The 21,118-nt window shown below is 38.7% G+C and overlaps 11 non-coding genes across 11 annotated transcripts; all 11 read left to right on the top strand.

The window, feature by feature from the left end:
* Positions 1-890: 890 nt before the first annotated feature.
* Positions 891-963, top strand: TRNAE-CUC (transfer RNA glutamic acid (anticodon CUC)). The gene has a single exon. It is a non-coding gene; the product is annotated as a tRNA-Glu (tRNA).
* A 525-nt stretch (positions 964-1,488) lies between these two features.
* Positions 1,489-1,561, top strand: TRNAK-CUU (transfer RNA lysine (anticodon CUU)). Its single transcript has one exon. It is a non-coding gene; the product is annotated as a tRNA-Lys (tRNA).
* A 2,055-nt stretch (positions 1,562-3,616) lies between these two features.
* Positions 3,617-3,689, top strand: TRNAN-GUU (transfer RNA asparagine (anticodon GUU)). Its single transcript has one exon. It is a non-coding gene; the product is annotated as a tRNA-Asn (tRNA).
* Positions 3,690-4,296: 607 nt separating this feature from the next.
* Positions 4,297-4,369, top strand: TRNAK-CUU (transfer RNA lysine (anticodon CUU)). Its single transcript has one exon. It is a non-coding gene; the product is annotated as a tRNA-Lys (tRNA).
* A 102-nt stretch (positions 4,370-4,471) lies between these two features.
* Positions 4,472-4,544, top strand: TRNAK-CUU (transfer RNA lysine (anticodon CUU)). Its single transcript has one exon. It is a non-coding gene; the product is annotated as a tRNA-Lys (tRNA).
* A 2,015-nt stretch (positions 4,545-6,559) lies between these two features.
* On the top strand, positions 6,560-6,632 carry TRNAK-CUU (transfer RNA lysine (anticodon CUU)). The gene has a single exon. It is a non-coding gene; the product is annotated as a tRNA-Lys (tRNA).
* A 4,310-nt stretch (positions 6,633-10,942) lies between these two features.
* TRNAK-CUU (transfer RNA lysine (anticodon CUU)) lies at positions 10,943-11,015 on the top strand. Its single transcript has one exon. It is a non-coding gene; the product is annotated as a tRNA-Lys (tRNA).
* A 1,863-nt stretch (positions 11,016-12,878) lies between these two features.
* Positions 12,879-12,951, top strand: TRNAK-CUU (transfer RNA lysine (anticodon CUU)). Its single transcript has one exon. It is a non-coding gene; the product is annotated as a tRNA-Lys (tRNA).
* Positions 12,952-15,475: 2,524 nt separating this feature from the next.
* Positions 15,476-15,548, top strand: TRNAK-CUU (transfer RNA lysine (anticodon CUU)). The gene has a single exon. It is a non-coding gene; the product is annotated as a tRNA-Lys (tRNA).
* Positions 15,549-18,734: 3,186 nt separating this feature from the next.
* On the top strand, positions 18,735-18,807 carry TRNAK-CUU (transfer RNA lysine (anticodon CUU)). Its single transcript has one exon. It is a non-coding gene; the product is annotated as a tRNA-Lys (tRNA).
* Positions 18,808-19,507: 700 nt separating this feature from the next.
* Positions 19,508-19,580, top strand: TRNAK-CUU (transfer RNA lysine (anticodon CUU)). The gene has a single exon. It is a non-coding gene; the product is annotated as a tRNA-Lys (tRNA).
* Positions 19,581-21,118: the final 1,538 nt, after the last annotated feature.

Raw genomic sequence — 21,118 nt, 5'->3', positions numbered from 1 at the left:
GAAAGCGGCAGTGCAGGGATAGGGAAGAAAACTATAGGCATCCAAAGGAGCCCGGCTAGCTCAGTCGGTAGAGCATGAGACTCTTAATCTCAGGGTCGTGGGTTCGAGCCCCACGTTGGGGGAAAACAACTAAAATTTTAGTGCTTTTTGACCAAAAAAATAGAAATTGAAAGTCTCTTTGTAATATTTTCATTGTTAACATGCAATATATGAATGCATGTCTGGATGATGTGTAATGGGGCAATGCCATACCTTAATGTATTCACTGTAAAAGAAAAAGTATGCATCATCTTACTATAAAATAAAGTGGAGAAAACACAAATAAGACTTTTTTCCACACAGGTTTAATCGGCTATTTCCTGATATTCTTCAATGCGTTCTGATATTGACTGGTAATTGTGTTTGATACTTTCTTAGACTATTTCTGCCTCTGGCTGATGTGTATTTTCTTTCCAAACTCCACCAGAGCCTATGATTACACAGCATCCTATCTGTGGAAAGCGGCAGTGCAGGGATAGGGAAGAAAACTATAGGCATCCAAAGGAGCCTGGCTAGCTCAGTCGGTAGAGCATGAGACTCTTAATCTCAGGGTCGTGGGTTCGAGCCCCACGTTGGGCGAAAACAACTACAATTGTACTGGTTTTTGACCAAAAAAATACATCCTATCTGTGGAAAACTGCAGGGATAGGGAAGAAAACTATAGGCATCCAAAGGAGCCCGGCTAGCTCAATCGGTAGAGCATGAGACTCTTAATCTCAGGGTCGTGGGTTCGAGCCCCACGTTGGGCGAAAACAACTAAAATTGTAGTGCTTTTTGACCAAAAAAATACATCCTATCTGTGGAAAACGGCAGTGCAGGGATAGGGAAGAAAACTATAAGCATCCAAAGGAGCCCGGCTAGCTCAGTCGGTAGAGCATGAGACTCTCAATCTCAGGGTCGTGGGTTCGAGCCCCACGTTGGGCGAAAACAACTAAAATTGTAGTGCTTTTTGACCAAAAAAATACATCCTATCTGTGGAAAGCGGCAGTGCAGGGATAGGGAAGAAAACGTTGGGCGAAAACAACTAAAATTTTCGTGCTTTTTGACCAAAAAAATAGAAATTGAAAGTCTCTTTACAATATTTGCAATATTTTCATTGTTAACATGCAATATATGAATGCATGTCTGGATGATGTGTAATGGGGCAATACCACACCTTAATGTATTCACTGTAAAAGAAAAAGTATGTATCATCTTACTATAAAATAAAGTGGAGAAAACACAAATAAGACTTTTTTCCACACAGGTTTAATCGGCTATTTCCTGATATTCTTCAATGCGTTCAGATATTGACTGGTAATTGTGTTTGATACTTTCTTAGACTATTTCTGCCTCTGGCTGATGTGTATTTTCTTTCCAAACTCCACCAGAGCCTATGATTACACAGCATCCTATCTGTGGAAAACGGCAGTGCAGGGATAGGGAAGAAAACTATAGGCATCCAAAGGAGCCCGGCTAGCTCAGTCGGTAGAGCATGAGACTCTTAATCTCAGGGTCGTGGGTTCGAGCCCCACGTTGGGCGAAAACAACTAAAATTTTAGTGCTTTTTGACCAAAAAAATAGAAATTGAAAGTCTCTTTACAATATTTGCAATATTTTCATTGTTAACATGCAATATATGAATGCATGTCTGGATGATGTGTAATGGGGCAATACCACACCTTAATGTATTCACTGTAAAAGAAAAAGTATGTATCATCTTACTATAAAATAAAGTGGAGAAAACACAAATAAGACTTTTTTCCACACAGGTTTAATCAGCTATTTCCTGATATTCTTCAATGCGTTCTGATATTGACTGGTAATTGTGTTTGATACTTTCTTAGACTATTTCTGCCTCTGGCTGATGTGTATTTTCTTTCCAAACTCCACCAGAGCCTATGATTACACAGCATCCTATCTGTGGAAAACGGCAGTGCAGGGATAGGGAAGAAAACTATAGGTATCCAAAGGAGCCTAGCTAGCTCAGTCGGTAGAGCATGAGACTCTTAATCTCAGGGTTGTGGGTTCGAGCCCCACGTTGGGCGAAAACAACTAAAATTGTAGGACTTTTTGACCAAAAAAATACATCCTATCTGTGGAAAGCGGCAGTGCAGGGATAGGGAAGAAAACTATAGGCATCCAAAAGAGCCCGGCTAGCTCAGTCGGTAGAGCATGAGACTCTTAATCTCAGGGTCGTGGGTTCAAGCCCCACGTTGGGTGAAAACAACTAAAATTTTCGTGCTTTTTGACCAAAAAAATAGAAATTGAAAGTCTCTTTACAATATTTGCAATATTTTCATTGTTAACATGCAATATATGAATGCATGTCTGGATGATTTGTAATGGGGCAATACCACACTTTAATGTATTCACTGTAAAAGAAAAAGTATGTATCATCTTACTATAAAATAAAGTGGAGAAAACACAAATAAGACTTTTTTCCACACAGGTTTAATCGGCTATTTCCTGATATTCTTCAATGCGTTCGGATATTGACTGGTAATTGTGTTTGATACTTTCTTAGACTATTTCTGCCTCTGGCTGATGTGTATTTTCTGATATTCTTCAATGCGTTCTGATATTGACTGGTAATTGTGTTTGATACTTTCTTAGACTATTTCTGCCTCTGGCTGATGTGTATTTTCTTTCCAAACTCCACCAGAGCCTATGATTACACAGCATCCTATCTGTGGAAAACGGCAGTGCAGGGATAGGGAAGAAAACTATAGGTATCCAAAGGAGCCCGTCTAGCTCAGTCGGTAGAGCATGAGACTCTTAATCTCAGGGTTGTGGGTTCGAGCCCCACGTTGGGCGAAAACAACTAAAATTGTAGGACTTTTTGACCAAAAAAATACATCCTATCTGTGGAAAACGGCAGTGCAGGGATAGGGAAGAAAACTATAGGCATCCAAAGGAGCCCGGCTAGCTCTGTCGGTAGAGCATGAGACTCTTAATCTCAGGGTTGTGGGTTCGAGCCCCACGTTGGGCGAAAACAACTAAAATTGTAGGACTTTTTGACCAAAAAAATACATCCTATCTGTGGAAAACGGCAGTGCAGGGATAGGGAAGAAAACTATAGGCATCCAAAGGAGCCCGGCTAGCTCAGTCGGTAGAGCATGAGACTCTTAATCTCAGGGTCGTGGGTTTGAGCGCCACGTTGGGCAAAAACAACTAAAATTTTAGTGCTTTTTGACCAAAAAATAGAAATTGAAAGTCTCTTTACAATATTTGCAATATTTTCATTGTTAACATGCAATATATGAATGCATGTCTGGATGATGTGTAATGGGGCAATACCACACCTTAATGTATTCACTGTAAAAGAAAAAGTATGTATCATCTTACTATAAAATAAAGTGGAGAAAAGACAAATAAGACTTTTTTCCACACATGTTTAATCGGCTATTTCCTGATATTCTTCAATGCGTTCTGATATTGACTGGTAATTGTGTTTGATACTTTCTTAGACTATTTCTGCCTCTGGCTGATGTGTATTTTCTTTCCAAACTCCACCAGAGCCTATGATTACACATCATCCTATCTGTGGAAAGCGGCAGTGCAGGGATAGGGAAGAAAACTATAAGCATCCAAAAGAGCCCGGCTAGCTCAGTCGGTAGAGCATGAGACTGTTAATCTCAGGGTCGTGGGTTCAAGCCCCACGTTGGGCGAAAACAACTAAAATTTTCGTGCTTTTTGACCAAAAAAATAGAAATTGAAAGTCTCTTTACAATATTTGCAATATTTTCATTGTTAACATGCAATATATGAATGCATGTCTGGATGATGTGTAATGGGGCAATACCACACCTTAATGTATTCACTGTAAAAGAAAAAGTATGTATCATCTTACTATAAAATAAAGTGGAGAAAACACAAATAAGACTTTTTTCCACACAGGTTTAATCGGCTATTTCCTGATATTCTTCAATGCGTTCGGATATTGACTGGTAATTGTGTTTGATACTTTCTTAGACTATTTCTGCCTCTGGCTGATGTGTATTTTCTTTCCAAACTCCACCAGAGCCTATGATTACACAGCATCCTATCTGTGGAAAACGGCAGTGCAGGGATAGGGAAGAAAACTATAGGCATCCAAAGGAGCCCGGCTAGCTCAGTCGGTAGAGCATGAGACTCTTAATCTCAGGGTAGTGGGTTCGAGCCCCACGTTGGGCGAAAACAACTAAAATTGTAGTGCTTTTTGACCAAAAAAATACATCCTATCTGTGGAAAACGGCAGTGCAGGGATAGGGAAGAAAACTATAGGCATCCAAAGGAGCCCGGCTAGCTCAGTCGGTAGAGCATGAGACTCTTAATCTCAGGGTCGTGGGTTCGAGCCCCACGTTGGGCGAAAACAACTAAAATTGTAGTGCTTTTTGACCAAAAAAATACATCCTATCTGTGGAAAACGGCAGTGCAGGGATAGGGAAGAAAACTATAGGCATCCAAAAGAGCCCGGCTAGCTCAGTCGGTAGAGCATGAGACTCTTAATCTCAGGGTCGTGGGTTCGAGCCCCACGTTGGGCGAAAACAACTAAAATTGTAGTGCTTTTTGACCAAAAAAATACATCCTATCTGTGGAAAGCGGCAGTGCAGGGATAGGGGTGAAAACAACTAAAATTTTCGTGCTTTTTGACCAAAAAAATAGAAATTGAAAGTCTCTTTACAATATTTGCAATATTTTCATTGTTAACATGCAATATATGAATGCATGTCTGGATGATGTGTAATGGGGCAATACCACACCTTAATGTATTCACTGTAAAAGAAAAAGTATGTATCATCTTACTATAAAATAAAGTGGAGAAAACACAAATAAGACTTTTTTCCACACCGGTTTAATCGGCTATTTCCTGATATTCTTCAATGCGTTCTGATATTGACTGGTAATTGTGTTTGATACTTTCTTAGACTATTTCTGCCTCTGGCTGATGTGTATTTTCTTTCCAAACTCCACCAGAGCCTATGATTACACAGCATCCTATCTGTGGAAAGCGGCAGTGCAGGGATAGGGAAGAAAACTATAGGCATCCAAAGGAGCCCGGCTAGCTTAGTCGGTAGAGCATGAGACTCTTAATCTCAGGGTCGTGGGTTCGAGCCCCACGTTGGGCGAAAACAACTTAAATTTTAGTGCTTTTTGACCAAAAAAATAGAAATTGAAAGTCTCTTTGCAATATTTTCATTGTTAACATGCAATATATGAATGCATGTCTAGATGATGTGTAATGGGGCAATACCATACCTTAATGTATTCACTGTAAAAGAAAAAGTATGCATCATCTTACTATAAAATAAAGTGGAGAAAACACAAATAAGACTTTTTTCCACACAGGTTTAATCGGCTATTTCCTGATATTCTTCAATGCGTTCTGATATTGACTGGTAATTGTGTTTGATACTTTCTTAGACTATTTCTGCCTCTGGCTGATGTGTATTTTCTTTCCAAACTCCACCAGAGCCTATGATTACACAGCATCCTATCTGTGGAAAGCGGCAGTGCAGGGATAGGGAAGAAAACTATAGGCATCCAAAGGAGCCCGGCTAGCTCAGTCGGTAGAGCATGAGACTCTTAATCTCAGGGTCGTGGGTGCGAAACCCACGTTGGGGGAAAACAACTAAAATTTTAGTGCTTTTTGACCAAAAAAATAGAAATTGAAAGTCTCTTTACAATATTTGCAATATTTTGATTGTTAACATGCAATATATGAATGCATGTCTGGATGATGTGTAATGGGGCAATACCACACCTTAATGTATTCACTGTAAAAGAAAAAGTATGTATCATCTTACTATAAAATAAAGTGGAGAAAACACAAATAAGACTTTTTTCCACACAGGTTTAATCGGCTATTTCCTGATATTCTTCAATGCGTTCTGATATTGACTGGTAATTGTGTTTGATACTTTCTTAGACTATTTCTGCCTCTGGCTGATGTGTATTTTCTTTCCAAACTCCACCAGAGCCTATGATTACACAGCATCCTATCTGTGGAAAACGGCAGTGCAGGGATAGGGAAGAAAACTATAGGCATTCAAAGGAGCCCGGCTAGCTCAGGTAGAGCATGAGACTCTTAATCTCAGGGTCGTGGGTGCGAGCCCCACGTTGGGCGAAAACAACTAAAATTTTAATGCTTTTTGACCAAAAAAATAGAAATTGAAAGTCTCTTTACAATATTTGCAATATTTTGATTGTTAACATGCAATATATAAATGCATGTCTGGATGATGTGTAATGGGGCAATACCACACCTTAATGTATTCACTGTAAAAGAAAAAGTATGTATCATCTTACTATAAAATAAAGTGGAGAAAACACAAATAAGACTTTTTTCCACACAGGTTTAATCAGCTATTTCCTGATATTCTTCAATGCGTTCTGATATTGACTGGTAATTGTGTTTGATACTTTCTTAGACTATTTCTGCCTCTGGCTGATGTGTATTTTCTTTCCAAACTCCACCAGAGCCTATGATTACACAGCATCCTATCTGTGGAAAACGGCAGTGCAGGGATAGGAAAGAAAACTATAGGTATCCAAAGGAGCCCGGCTAGCTCAGTCGGTAGAGCATGAGACTCTTAATCTCAGGGTCGTGGGTTCGAGCCCCACGTTGGGCGAAAACAACTAAAATTTTAATGCTTTTTGACCAAAAAAAATACATCCTATCTGTGGAAAACGGCAGTGCAGGAATAGGGAAGAAAACTATAGGCATCCAAAGGAGCCCGGCTAGCTCAGTCGGTAGAGCATGTGACTCTTAATCTCAGGGTCGTGGGTGCGAACCCCACGTTGGGCGAAAACAACTAAAATTTTAGTGCTTTTTGACCAAAAAAATAGAAATTGAAAGTCTCTTTACAATATTTGCAATATTTTCATTGTTAACATGCAATATATGAATGCATGTCTGGATGATGTGTAATGGGGCAATACCACACCTTAATGTATTCACTGTAAAAGAAAAAGTATGTATCATCTTACTATAAAATAAAGTGGAGAAAACACAAATAAGACTTTTTTCCACACAGGTTTAATCGGCTATTTCCTGATATTCTTCAATGCGTTCTGATATTGACTGGTAATTGTGTTTGATACTTTCTTAGACTATTTCTGCCTCTGGCTGATGTGTATTTTCTTTCCAAACTCCACCAGAGCCTATGATTACACAGCATCCTATCTGTGGAAAGCGGCAGTGCAGGGATAGGGAAGAAAACTATAGGCATCCAAAGGAGCCCGGCTAGCTCAGTCGGTAGAGCATGAGACTCTTAATCTCAGGGTCGTGGGTGCGAAACCCACGTTGGGGGAAAACAACTAAAATTTTAGTGCTTTTTGACCAAAAAAATAGAAATTGAAAGTCTCTTTACAATATTTGCAATATTTTGATTGTTAACATGCAATATATGAATGCATGTCTGGATGATGTGTAATGGGGCAATACCACACCTTAATGTATTCACTGTAAAAGAAAAAGTATGTATCATCTTACTATAAAATAAAGTGGAGAAAACACAAATAAGACTTTTTTCCACACAGGTTTAATCGGCTATTTCCTGATATTCTTCAATGCGTTCTGATATTGACTGGTAATTGTGTTTGATACTTTCTTAGACTATTTCTGCCTCTGGCTGATGTGTATTTTCTTTCCAAACTCCACCAGAGCCTATGATTACACAGCATCCTATCTGTGGAAAACGGCAGTGCAGGGATAGGGAAGAAAACTATAGGCATCCAAAGGAGCCCGGCTAGCTCAGTCGGTAGAGCATGAGACTCTTAATCTCAGGGTCGTGGGTGCGAACCCCACGTTGGGCGAAAACAACTAAAATTTTAGTGCTTTTTGACCAAAAAAATAGAAATTGAAAGTCTCTTTACAATATTTGCAATATTTTGATTGTTAACATGCAATATATGAATGCATGTCTGGATGATGTGTAATGGGGCAATACCACACCTTAATGTATTCACTGTAAAAGAAAAAGTATGTATCATCTTACTATAAAATAAAGTGGAGAAAACACAAATAAGACTTTTTTCCACACAGGTTTAATCGGCTATTTCCTGATATTCTTCAATGCGTTCTGATATTGACTGGTAATTGTGTTTGATACTTTCTTAGACTATTTCTGCCTCTGGCTGATGTGTATTTTCTTTCCAAACTCCACCAGAGCCTATGATTACACAGCATCCTATCTGTGGAAAACGGCAGTGCAGGGATAGGGAAGAAAACTATAGGCACCCAAAGGAGCCCGGCTAGCTCAGTCGGTAGAGCATGAGGCTCTTAATCTCAGGGTCGTGGGTGCGAGCCCCACGTTGGGCGAAAACAACTAAAATTTTAATGCTTTTTGACCAAAAAAATAGAAATTGAAAGTCTCTTTACAATATTTGCAATATTTTGATTGTTAACATGCAATATATGAATGCATATCTGGGTGATGTGTAATGGGGCAATACCACACCTTAATGTATTCACTGTAAAAGAAAAAGTATGTATCATCTTACTATAAAATAAAGTGGAGAAAACACAAATAAGACTTTTTTCCACACAGGTTTAATCGGCTATTTCCTGATATTCTTCAATGCGTTCTGATATTGACTGGTAATTGTGTTTGATACTTTCTTAGACTATTTCTGCCTCTGGCTGATGTGTATTTTCTTTCCAAACTCCACCAGAGCCTATGATTACACAGCATCCTATCTGTGGAAAACGGCAGTGCAGGGATAGGAAAGAAAACTATAGGTATCCAAAGGAGCCCGGCTAGCTCAGTCGGTAGAGCATGAGAATCTTAATCTCAGGGTCGTGGGTGCGAGCCCCACGTTGGGCGAAAACAACTAAAATTTTAATGCTTTTTGACCAAAAAAATAGAAATTGAAATTCTCTTTACAATATTTGCAATATTTTGATTGTTAACATGCAATATATGAATGCATGTCTGGATGATGTGTAATGGGGCAATACCACACCTTAATGTATTCACTGTAAAAGAAAAAGTATGTATCATCTTACTATAAAATAAAGTGGAGAAAACACAAATAAGACTTTTTTCCACACAGGTTTAATCAGCTATTTCCTGATATTCCTCAATGCGTTCTGATATTGACTGGTAATTGTGTTTGATACTTTCTTAGACTATTTCTGCCTCTGGCTGATGTGTATTTTCTTTCCAAACTCCACCAGAGCCTATGATTACACAGCATCCTATCTGTGGAAAACGGCAGTGCAGGGATAGGGAAGAAAACTATAGGTATCCAAAGGAGCCTGGCTAGCTCAGTCGGTAGAGCATGAGACTCTTAATCTCAGGGTCGTGGGTTCGAGCCCCACATTGGGCGAAAACAACTAAAATTGTAGTGCTTTTTGACCAAAAAAAATACATCCTATCTGTGGAAAGCGGCAGTGCAGGAATAGGGAAGAAAACTATAGGCATCCAAAGGAGCCCGGCTAGCTCAGTCGGTAGAGCATGAGACTCTTAATCTCAGGGTCGTGGGTGCGAACCCCACGTTGGGCGAAAACAACTAAAATTTTAGTGCTTTTTGACCAAAAAAATAGAAATTGAAAGTCTCTTTACAATATTTGCAATATTTTGATTGTTAACATGCAATATATGAATGCATGTCTGGATGATGTGTAATGGGGCAATACCACACCTTAATGTATTCACTGTAAAAGAAAAAGTATGTATCATCTTACTATAAAATAAAGTGGAGAAAACACAAATAAGACTTTTTTCCACACAGGTTTAATCGGCTATTTCCTGATATTCTTCAATGCGTTCGGATATTGACTGGTAATTGTGTTTGATACTTTCTTAGACTATTTCTGCCTCTGGCTGATGTGTATTTTCTTTCCAAACTCCACCAGAGCCTATGATTACACAGCATCCTATCTGTGGAAAACGGCAGTGCAGGGATAGGGAAGAAAACTATAGGCATCCAAAGGAGCCAGGCTAGCTCAGTCGGTAGAGCATGAGACTCTTAATCTCAGGGTCGTGGGTTCGAGCACCACGTTGGGCGAAAACAACTAAAATTTTAGTGCTTTTTGACCAAAAAAATAGAAATTGAAAGTCTCTTTACAATATTTGCAATATTTTCATTGTTAACATGCAATATATGAATGCATGTCTGGATAATGTGTAATGGGGCAATACCACACCTTAATGTATTCACTGTAAAAGAAAAAGTATGTATCATCTTACTATAAAATAAAGTGGAGAAAACACAAATAAGACTTTTTTCCACACAGGTTTAATCGGCTATTTCCTGATATTCTTCAATGCGTTCTGATATTGACTGGTAATTGTGTTTGATACTTTCTTAGACTATTTCTGCCTCTGGCTGATGTGTATTTTCTTTCCAAACTCCACCAGAGCCTATGATTACACAGCATCCTATCTGTGGAAAGCGGCAGTGCAGGGATAGGGAAGTAAACTATAGACATCCAAAGGAGCCCAGCTAGCTCAGTCGGTAGAGCATGAGACTCTTAATCTCAGGGTCGTGGGTTTGAGCCCCACGTTGGGCGAAAACAACTAAAATTTGAGTGCTTTTTGACCAAAAAAATAGAAATTGAAAGTCTCTTTGCAATATTTTCATTGTTAACATGCAATATATGAATGCATGTCTGGATGATGTGTAATGGGGCAATACCACACCTTAATGTATTCACTGTAAAAGAAAAAGTATGTATCATCTTACTATAAAATAAAGTGGAGAAAACACAAATAAGACTTTTTTCCACACAGGTTTAATCGGCTATTTCCTGATATTCTTCAATGCGTTCTGATATTGACTGGTAATTGTGTTTGATACTTTCTTAGACTATTTCTGCCTCTGGCTGATGTGTATTTTCTTTCCAAACTCCACCAGAGCCTATGATTACACAGCATCCTATCTGTGGAAAGCGGCAGTGCAGGGATAGGGAAGAAAACTATAGGCATCCAAAAGAGCCCGGCTAGCTCAGTCGGTAGAGCATGAGACTCTTAATCTCAGGGTCGTGGGTTCAAGCCCCACGTTGGGCAAAAACAACTAAAATTTTCGTGCTTTTTGACCAAAAAAATATAAATTGAAAGTCTCTTTACAATATTTGCAATATTTTCATTGTTAACATGCAATATATGAATGCATGTCTGGATGATGTGTAATGGGGCAATACCACACCTTAATGTATTCACTGTAAAAGAAAAAGTATGTATCATCTTACTATAAAATAAAGTGGAGAAAACACAAATAAGACTTTTTTCCACACAGGTTTAATCGGCTATTTCCTGATATTCTTCAATGCGTTCGGATATTGACTGGTAATTGTGTTTGATACTTTCTTAGACTATTTCTGCCTCTGGCTGATGTGTATTTTCTTTCCAAACTCCACCAGAGCCTATGATTACACAGCATCCTATCTGTGGAAAACGGCAGTGCAGGGATAGGGAAGAAAACTATAGGCATCCAAAGGAGCCAGGCTAGCTCAGTCGGTAGAGCATGAGACTCTTAATCTCAGGGTCGTGGGTTCGAGCACCACTTTGGGCGAAAACAACTAAAATTTTAGTGCTTTTTGACCAAAAAAATAGAAATTGAAAGTCTCTTTACAATATTTGCAATATTTTCATTGTTAACATGCAATATATGAATGCATGTCTGGATAATGTGTAATGGGGCAATACCACACCTTAATGTATTCACTGTAAAAGAAAAAGTATGTATCATCTTACTATAAAATAAAGTGGAGAAAACACAAATAAGACTTTTTTCCACACAGGTTTAATCGGCTATTTCCTGATATTCTTCAATGCGTTCTGATATTGACTGGTAATTGTGTTTGATACTTTCTTAGACTATTTCTGCCTCTGGCTGATGTGTATTTTCTTTCCAAACTCCACCAGAGCCTATGATTACACAGCATCCTATCTGTGGAAAGCGGCAGTGCAGGGATAGGGAAGTAAACTATAGACATCCAAAGGAGCCCAGCTAGCTCAGTCGGTAGAGCATGAGACTCTTAATCTCAGGGTCGTGGGTTTGAGCCCCACGTTGGGCGAAAACAACTAAAATTTGAGTGCTTTTTGACCAAAAAAATAGAAATTGAAAGTCTCTTTGCAATATTTTCATTGTTAACATGCAATATATGAATGCATGTCTGGATGATGTGTAATGGGGCAATACCATACCTTAATGTATTCACTGTAAAAGAAAAAGTATGCATCATCTTACTATAAAATAAAGTGGAGAAAACACAAATAAGACTTTTTTCCACACAGGTTTAATCGGCTATTTCCTGATATTCTTCAATGCGTTCTGATATTGACTGGTAATTGTGTTTGATACTTTCTTAGACTATTTCTGCCTCTGGCTGATGTGTATTTTCTTTCCAAACTCCACCACAGCCTATGATTACACAGCATCCTATCTGTGGAAAGCGGCAGTGCAGGGATAGGGAAGAAAACTATAGGCATCCAAAGGTGCCCGGCTAGCTCAGTCGGTAGAGCATGAGACTCTTAATCTCAGGGTCGTGGGTGCGAACCCCACGTTGGGCGAAAACAACTAAAATTTTAGTGCTTTTTGACCAAAAAAATATAAATTGAAAGTCTCTTTGCAATATTTTCATTGTTAACATGCAATATATGAATGCATGTCTGGATGATGTGTAATGGGGCAATACCATACCTTAATGTATTCACTGTAAAAGAAAAAGTATGCATCATCTTACTATAAAATAAAGTGGAGAAACCACAAATAAGACTTTTTTCCACACAGGTTTAATCGGCTATTTCCTGATATTCTTCAATGCGTTCTGATATTGACTGGTAATTGTGTTTGATACTTTCTTAGACTCCTATCTGTGGAAAACGGCAGTGCAGGGATAGGGAAGAAAACTATAAGCATCCAAAGGAGCCCGGCTAGCTCAGTCGGTAGAGCATGAGACTCTTAATCTCAGGGTCGTGGGTTCGAGCCCCACGTTGGGCGAAAACAATAAAATTGTAGTGCTTTTTGACCAAAAAAATACATCCTATCTGTGGAAAACGGCAGTGCAGGGATAGGGAAGAAAACTATAGACATCCAAAAGAGCCCGGCTAGCTCAGTCGGTAGAGCCTGAGACTCTTAATCGCAGGGTCATGGGTTCGAGCCCCACGTTGGGCGAAAACAACTAAAATTTTAGTGCTTTTTGACCAAAAAAATAGAAATTGAAAGTCTCTTTACAATATTTGCAATATTTTGATTGTTAACATGCAATATATGAATGCATGTCTGGATGATGTGTAATGGGGAAATACCACACCTTAATGTATTCACTGTAAAAGAAAAAGTATGTATCATCTTACTATAAAATAAAGTGGAGAAAACACAAATAAGACTTTTTTCCACACAGGTTTAATCGGCTATTTCCTGATATTCTTCAATGCGTTCTGATATTGACTGGTAATTGTGTTTGATTCTTTCTTAGACTATTTCTGCCTCTGGCTGATGTGTATTTTCTTTCCAAACTCCACCAGAGCCTATGATTACACAGCATCCTATCTGTGGAAAGCGGCAGTGCAGGGATAGGGAAGAAAACTATAGGCATCCAAAGGAGCCCGGCTAGCTCAGTTGGTAGAGCATGAGACTCTTAATCTCAGGGTCGTGGGTTCAAGCCCCACGTTGGGCGAAAACAAATAAAATTTTAGTGCTTTTTGACCAAAAAAATAGAAATTGAAAGTCTCTTTGCAATATTTTCATTGTTAACATGCAATATATGAATGCATGTCTGGATGATGTGTAATGGGGCAATACCATACCTTAATGTATTCACTGTAAAAGAAAAAGTATGCATCATCTTACTATAAAATAAAGTGGAGAAAACACAAATAAGACTTTTTTCCACACAGGTTTAATCGGCTATTTCCTGATATTCTTCAATGCGTTCTGATATTGACTGGTAATTGTGTTTGATACTTTCTTAGACTATTTCTGCCTCTGGCTGATGTGTATTTTCTTTCCAAACTCCACCACAGCCTATGATTACACAGCATCCTATCTGTGGAAAGCGGCAGTGCAGGGATAGGGAAGAAAACTATAGGCATCCAAAGCAGCCCGGCTAGCTCAGTCGGTAGAGCATGAGACTCTTAATCTCAGGGTCGTGGGTGCGAACCCCACATTGGGCGAAAACAACTAAAATTTTAGTGCTTTTTGACCAAAAAAATATAAATTGAAAGTCTCTTTGCAATATTTTCATTGTTAACATGCAATATATGAATGCATGTCTGGATGATGTGTAATGGGGCAATACCACACCTTAATGTATTCACTGTAAAAGAAAAAGTATGTATCATCTTACTATAAAATAAAGTGGAGAAAACACAAATAAGACTTTTTTCCACACAGGTTTAATCGGCTATTTCCTGATATTCTTCAATGCGTTCTGATATTGACTGGTAATTGTGTTTGATACTTTCTTAGACTATTTCTGCCTCTGGCTGATGTGTATTTTCTTTCCAAACTCCACCAGAGCCTATGATTACACAGCATCCTATCTGTGGAAAGCGGCAGTGCAGGGATAGGGAAGAAAACTATAGGCATCCATAGGAGCCCGGCTAGCTCAGTGGGTAGAGCATGAGACTCTTAATCTCAGGGTCGTGGGTTCGAGCCCCACGTTGGGCGAAAACAACTAAAATTTTAGTGCTTTTTGACCAAAAAAATAGAAATTGAAAGTCTCTTTGCAATATTTTCATTGTTAACATGCAATATATGAATGCATGTCTGGATGATGTGTAATGGGGCAATACCATACCTTAATGTATTCACTGTAAAAGAAAAAGTATGCATCATCTTACTATAAAATAAAGTGGAGAAAACACAAATAAGACTTTTTTCCACACAGGTTTAATCGGCTATTTCCTGATATTCTTCAATGCGTTCTGATATTGACTGGTAATTGTGTTTGATACTTTCTTAGACTATTTCTGCCTCTGGCTGATGTGTATTTTCTTTCCAAACTCCACCACAGCCTATGATTACACAGCATCCTATCTGTGGAAAGCGGCAGTGCAGGGATAGGGAAGAAAACTATAGGCATCCAAAGGTGCCCGGCTAGCTCAGTCGGTAGAGCATGAGACTCTTAATCTCAGGGTCGTGGGTGCGAACCCCACGTTGGGCGAAAACAACTAAAATTTTAGTGCTTTTTGACCAAAAAAATATAAATTGAAAGTCTCTTTGCAATATTTTCATTGTTAACATGCAATATATGAATGCATGTCTGGATGATGTGTAATGGGGCAATACCATACCTTAATGTATTCACTGTAAAAGAAAAAGTATGCATCATCTTACTATAAAATAAAGTGGAGAAACCACAAATAAGACTTTTTTCCACACAGGTTTAATCGGCTATTTCCTGATATTCTTCAATGCGTTCTGATATTGACTGGTAATTGTGTTTGATACTTTCTTAGACTCCTATCTGTGGAAAACGGCAGTGCAGGGATAGGGAAGAAAACTATAAGCATCCAAAGGAGCCCGGCTAGCTCAGTCGGTAGAGCATGAGACTCTTAATCTCAGGGTCGTGGGTTCGAGCCCCACGTTGGGCGAAAACAATAACATTGTAGTGCTTTTTGACCAAAAAAATACATCCTATCTGTGGAAAACGGCAGTGCAGGGATAGGGAAGAAAACTATAGACATCCAAAAGAGCCCGGCTAGCTCAGTCGGTAGAGCATGAGACTCTTAATCGCAGGGTCATGGGTTCGAGCCCCACGTTGGGCGAAAACAACTAAAATTTTAGTGCTTTTTGACCAAAAAAATAGAAATTGAAAGTCTCTTTACAATATTTGCAATATTTTGATTGTTAACATGCAATATATGAATGCATGTCTGGATGATGTGTAATGGGGAAATACCACACCTTAATGTATTCACTGTAAAAGAAAAAGTATGTATCATCTTACTATAAAATAAAGTGGAGAAAACACAAATAAGACTTTTTTCCACACAGGTTTAATCGGCTATTTCCTGATATTCTTCAATGCGTTCTGATATTGACTGGTAATTGTGTTTGATTCTTTCTTAGACTATTTCTGCCTCTGGCTGATGTGTATTTTCTTTCCAAACTCCACCAGAGCCTATGATTACACAGCATCCTATCTGTGGAAAGCGGCAGTGCAGGGATAGGGAAGAAAACTATAGGCATCCAAAGGAGCCCGGCTAGCTCAGTTGGTAGAGCATGAGACTCTTAATCTCAGGGTCGTGGGTTCAAGCCCCACGTTGGGCGAAAACAAATAAAATTTTAGTGCTTTTTGACCAAAAAAATAGAAATTGAAAGTCTCTTTGCAATATTTTCATTGTTAACATGCAATATATGAATGCATGTCTGGATGATGTGTAATGGGGCAATACCATACCTTAATGTATTCACTGTAAAAGAAAAAGTATGCATCATCTTACTATAAAATAAAGTGGAGAAAACACAAATAAGACTTTTTTCCACACAGGTTTAATCGGCTATTTCCTGATATTCTTCAATGCGTTCTGATATTGACTGGTAATTGTGTTTGATACTTTCTTAGACTATTTCTGCCTCTGGCTGATGTGTATTTTCTTTCCAAACTCCACCACAGCCTATGATTACACAGCATCCTATCTGTGGAAAGCGGCAGTGCAGGGATAGGGAAGAAAACTATAGGCATCCAAAGTAGCCCGGCTAGCTCAGTCGGTAGAGCATGAGACTCTTAATCTCAGGGTCGTGGGTGCGAACCCCACATTGGGCGAAAACAACTAAAATTTTAGTGCTTTTTGACCAAAAAAATATAAATTGAAAGTCTCTTTACAATATTTGCAATATTTTAGTTGAAAACAACTAAAATTGTAGTGCTTTTTGACCAAAAAAATAGAAATTGAAAGTCTCTTTGCAATATTTTCATTGTTAACATGCAATATATGAATGCATGTCTGGATGATGTGTAATGGGGCAATACCATACCTTAATGTATTCACTGTAAAAGAAAAAGTATGCATCATCTTACTATAAAATAAAGTGGAGAAACCACAAATAAGACTTTTTTCCACACAGGTTTAATCGGCTATTTCCTGATATTCTTCAATGCGTTCTGATATTGACTGGTAATTGTGTTTGATACTTTCTTAGACTATTTCTGCCTCTGGCTGATGTGTATTTTCTTTCCAAACTCCACCAGAGCCTATGATTACACAGCATCCTATCTGTGGAAAGCGGCAGTGCAGGGATAGGGAAGAAAACTATAGGCATCCAAAGGAGCCCGGCTAGCTGAGTCGGTAGAGCATGAGACTCTTAATTTCAGGGTCGTGGGTGCGAACCCCACGTTGGGCGAAAACAACTAAAATTTTAGTGCTTTTTGACCAAAAAAATATAAATTGAAAGTCTCTTTACAATATTTGCAATATTTTGATTGTTAACATGCAATATATGAATGCATGTCTGGATGATGTGTAATGGGGCAATACCACACCTTAATGTATTCACTGTAAAAGAAAAAGTATGTATCATCTTACTATAAAATAAAGTGGAGAAAACACAAATAAGACTTTTTTCCACACAGGTTTAATCGGCTATTTCCTGATATTCTTCAATGCGTTCTGATATTGACTGGTAATTGTGTTTGATACTTTCTTAGACTATTTCTGCCTCTGGCTGATGTGTATTTTCTTTCCAAACTCCACCAGAGCCTATGATTACACAGCATCCTATCTGTGGAAAACGGCAGTGCAGGGATAGGGAAGAAAACTATAGGCATCCAAAGGAGCCCGGCTAGCTCAGTCGGTAGAGCATGAGACTCTTAATCTCAGGGTCATGGGTGCGAGCCCCACGTTGGGCGAAAACAACTAAAATTTTAATGCTTTTTGACCAAAAAAATAGAAATTGAAAGTCTCTTTACAATATTTGCAATATTTTGATTGTTAACATGCAATATATGAATGCATGTCTGGATGATGTGTAATGGGGCAATACCACACCTTAATGTATTCACTGTAAAAGAAAAAGTATGTATCATCTTACTATAAAATAAAGTGGAGAAAACACAAATAAGACTTTTTTCCACACAGGTTTAATCGGCTATTTCCTGATATTCGTCAATGCGTTCTGATATTGACTGGTAATTGTGTTTGATACTTTCTTAGACTATTTCTGCCTCTGGCTGATGTGTATTTTCTTTCCAAACTCCACCAGAGCCTATGATTACACAGCATCCTATCTGTGGAAAACGGCAGTGCAGGGATAGGGAAGAAAACTATAGGCATCCAAAGGAGCCCGGCTAGCTCAGTCGGTAGAGCATGAGACTCTTAATCTCAGGGTCGTGGGTTTGAGCCCCACGTTGGGCGAAAACAACTAAAATTGTAGTGCTTTTTGACCAAAAAAATAGAAATTGAAAGTCTCTTTGCAATATTTTCATTGTTAACATGCAATATATGAATGCATGTCTGGATGATGTGTAATGGGGCAATACCACACCTTAATGTATTCACTGTAAAAGAAAAAGTATGTATCATCTTACTATAAAATAAAGTGGAGAAAACACAAATAAGACTTTTTTCCACACAGGTTTAATCGGCTATTTCCTGATATTCTTCAATGCGTTCTGATATTGACTGGTAATTGTGTTTGATACTTTCTTAGACTATTTCTGCCTCTGGCTGATGTGTATTTTCTTTCCAAACTCCACCAGAGCCTATGATTACACAGCATCCTATCTGTGGAAAACGGCAGTGCAGGGATAGGGAAGAAAACTATAGGCATCCAAAGGAGCCCGGCTAGCTCAGTCGGTAGAGCATGAGACTCTTAATCTCAGGGTCGTGGGTTCGAGCCCCACGTTGGGCGAAAACAACTAAAATTGTAGTGCTTTTTGACCAAAAAAATACATCCTATCTGTGGAAAACGGCAGTGCAGGGATAGGGAAGAAAACTATAGGCATCCAAAGGAGCCTGGCTAGCTCAGTCGGTAGAGCATGAGACTCTTAATCTCAGGGTCGTGGGTTGGAGCCCCACGTTGGGCGAAAACAACTAAAATTGTAGTGCTTTTTGACCAAAAAAATACATCCTATCTGTGGAAAGCGGCAGTGCAGGGATAGGGAAGAAAACGTTGGGCGAAAACAACTAACATTTTAGTGCTTTTTGACCAAAAAAATAGAAATTGAAAGTCTCTTTACAATATTTGCAATATTTTGATTGTTAACATGCAATATATGAATGCATGTCTGGATGATGTGTAATGGGGCAATACCACACCTTAATGTATTCACTGTAAAAGAAAAAGTATGTACCATCTTACTATAAAATAAAGTGGAGAAAACACAAATAAGACTTTTTTCCACACAGGTTTAATCGGCTATTTCCTGATATTCTTCAATGCGTTCTGATATTGACTGGTAATTGTGTTTGATACTTTCTTAGACTATTTATGCCTCTGGCTGATGTGTATTTTCTTTCCAAACTCCACCAGAGCCTATGATTACACAGCATCCTATCTGTGGAAAGCGGCAGTGCAGGGATAGGGAAGAAAACTATAGGCATCCAAAGGTGCCCGGCTAGCTCAGTCGGTAGAGCATGAGACTCTTAATCTCAGGGTCGTGGGTTCGAGCCCCACGTTGGGCGAAAACAACTAAAATTGTAGTGCTTTTTGACCAAAAAAATAGAAATTGAAAGTCTCTTTGCAATATTTGCAATATTTTGATTGTTAACATGCAATATATGAATGCATGTCTGGATGATGTGTAATGGGGAAATACCACACCTTAATGTATTCACTGTAAAAGAAAAAGTATGTATCATCTTACTATAAAATAAAGTGGAGAAAACACAAATAAGACTTTTTTCCACACAGGTTTAATCGGCTATTTCCTGATATTCTTCAATGCGTTCTGATATTGACTGGTAATTGTGTTTGATACTTTCTTAGACTATTTCTGCCTCTGGCTGATGTGCATTTTCTTTCCAAACTCCACCAGAGCCTATGATTACACAGCATCCTATCTGTGGAAAACGGCAGTGCAGGGATAGGGAAGAAAACTATAGGCACCCAAAGGAGCCCGGCTAGCTCAGTCGGTAGAGCATGAGGCTCTTAATCTCAGGGTCGTGGGTGCGAGCCCCACGTTGGGCGAAAACAACTAAAATTTTAATGCTTTTTGACCAAAAAAATAGAAATTGAAAGTCTCTTTACAATATTTGCAATATTTTGATTGTTAACATGCAATATATGAATGCATATCTGGGTGATGTGTAATGGGGCAATACCACACCTTAATGTATTCACTGTAAAAGAAAAAGTATGTATCATCTTACTATAAAATAAAGTGGAGAAAACACAAATAAGACTTTTTTCCACACAGGTTTAATCGGCTATTTCCTGATATTCTTCAATGCGTTCTGATATTGACTGGTAATTGTGTTTGATACTTTCTTAGACTATTTCTGCCTCTGGCTGATGTGTATTTTCTTTCCAAACTCCACCAGAGCCTATGATTACACAGCATCCTATCTGTGGAAAACGGCAGTGCAGGGATAGGGAAGAAAACTATAGGTATCCAAAGGAGCCCGGCTAGCTCAGTCGGTAGAGCATGAGACTCTTAATCTCAGGGTTGTGGGTTCGAGCCCCACTTTGGGCGAAAACAACTAAAATTGTAGGACTTTTTGACCAAAAAAATACATCCTATCTGTGGAAAACGGCAGTGCAGGGATAGGGAAGAAAACTATAGGCATCCAAAGGAGCCCGGCTAGCTCAGTCGGTAGAGCATGAGACTCTTAATCTCAGGGTCGTGGGTTTGAGCCCCACGTTGGGCAAAAACAACTAAAATTTTAGTGCTTTTTGACCAAAAAATAGAAATTGAAAGTCTCTTTACAATATTTGCAATATTTTCATTGTTAACATGCAATATATGAATGCATGTCTGGATGATGTGTAATGGGGCAATACCACACCTTAATGTATTCACTGTAAAAGAAAAAGTATGTATCATCTTACTATAAAATAAAGTGGAGAAAACACAAATAAGACTTTTTTCCACACATGTTTAATCGGCTATTTCCTGATATTCTTCAATGCGTTCTGATATTGACTGGTAATTGTGTTTGATACTTTCTTAGACTATTTCTGCCTCTGGCTGATGTGTATTTTCTTTCCAAACTCCACCAGA

The sequence above is a fragment of the Ambystoma mexicanum genome, chromosome 4q (assembly GCF_040938575.1).
Source record: "Ambystoma mexicanum isolate Mex_15411 chromosome 4q, UKY_AmexF1_1, whole genome shotgun sequence".
In the NCBI taxonomy this organism is placed as follows: Eukaryota; Metazoa; Chordata; class Amphibia; order Caudata; family Ambystomatidae; genus Ambystoma; species Ambystoma mexicanum.
This window is presented reverse-complemented; position numbering and strand designations above follow the sequence as displayed.